The sequence below is a fragment of the Egretta garzetta genome, unplaced genomic scaffold (assembly GCF_000687185.1).
Source record: "Egretta garzetta isolate BGI_Z169 unplaced genomic scaffold, ASM68718v1 scaffold85, whole genome shotgun sequence".
In the NCBI taxonomy this organism is placed as follows: Eukaryota; Metazoa; Chordata; class Aves; order Pelecaniformes; family Ardeidae; genus Egretta; species Egretta garzetta.
Genome location: NW_009259718.1, coordinates 3736437 through 3738146, shown reverse-complemented (window position 1 = coordinate 3738146; position 1710 = coordinate 3736437).

Genomic DNA, 1710 nt, shown 5'->3' with positions numbered 1-1710 from the left:
CCCCCGGTGCATGTCCCTTCTCCAGGCTTGCTTGCTTACAGGGACCGTGCCCGTTCCCCCCGGTTCAGCTGTCTCCCACCGCTTTGGACAGCCTGGCCCTGGGGCTCTGCAGCTGGCAGATGGGAGGCCCCTTTGGGAACTCTTCTTTCATCGAACTGATTTCCACCAGGAACTGAAACACTGTGTTTTCAATCTGTAGTCAAAATCGGGAGGTAAATGTACCTCTTTAAGAGGTAAATGTCAGCTCTTCTCTCTGAGGCAGGCTTGTAATTGTGGAGGCCTGCTCAGAGGGACCTTGCAGTTTCCCCTTGGGGAGAGCTGGGGAGCGAGGGCGGGAGGCACATCGAAGTGCTACGACTGAGGGGGGCCGAGAGCCTTTAAGATAGGCTGTGCTGAACATTCCTCCTATGAGGAGAGGCTGAGAGCTGGGACTGTTCAGCCTGGAGAAGAGAAGGCTCAGGGGGGATCTTATTAATATCCATAAATACCTGGAGGGAGGGTAGAAGGAAGTGAGAGCCAGGCTCTCTTCAGTGGTGCCCAGTGACGGGACCAGAGGCAATGGGCACGAACAGGAACACAGGAGGCTCCATGTGGATATCAGGAAATGCTTTTTTTTCCACCGTGAGGATGACTGAGCACTGGTACAGGTTGCCCAGAGAGGTTACAGAGTCTCCCTCCTTGGACATATTTGAAAGCCATCTGGACACGGTCCTAGGCAACCAGGTCTCTAGGTGGTCCTGCTGGAGCAGGGGGGGTTGGACCAGAGGTCCCTTCCAACCTCAACCTTTCTGTGATCCCTTTACCTGGAAGTCCTTGGGTAACAGGCTTTGCTGTGCAAGCAAGCTAGATCATAAAGGCCAGGAGGCATTTAAAATGCAGGACCCTCTAGTCTTGTTGTGATACACCAATGTGCTTACTTCTGTCACTAGGGAGCAAGCCTGTAAGACGCAAGACCAACAACAAAATCATGGCAACATCCAGTGGAACTGGCCGCTCTCCCCTCAGCATCCTACAAGATGATAATTCCCCCAGTGCTCCTGCCCCTCGCCAGGTAAAGCTTAGTGAGTCATATTGGGGGGGAGGGGGGGGAAACGGGCTGAGGAAAAAACCAAACAAAACCAAATCCTTTAATTTCTGTATTATGTAGGGCCCCAGTTTGGAAATGTGGCCTCCTAGGCCTGTAGAGCCTGGTGACTTCATAAGTATTTTTCTGTGGGTCAGTTTTGCCCCTAGATGCCTCCAAGTCTTGTTCAATGTATCTTTGGCCTCACCATGATATTGCCTGTTTCAGTGCATCCTTTCTCTTTAGGTTGTAGAAGGAAGTCCACCACTTTTAAGACATTATCGCAAGAGAGCCAAAGCTGAATGGCCTGAAAATGGGCTAGGAGTTCCACTGAGAATTAACTAACCCTCAATTAACTTGTGTTTTATGCTGTATGTTTGGGGGTTTGTTTGTTTATTTCTTTTTTTTTTTTTTTATTTCTCTAGGGTAAGAGGCAGTTGTTGGGAGAGAACCTTGGGGAGAAGAAGGATGTAACGGTGGATCTGAGCAGGACCCTCAAATCTGGGAACTGTGCTTGGAGTGACTTGAACAAAGAGAACCAACAGTGTCCTTTTGTGGAGAACTAGAGCTTTCCTTTTCCAGGATCTTGCTGTAATTTGCTTCTATGTTTTGAGAGTCTTCTAGGGGTGAGAAATCCTGCAACAAAC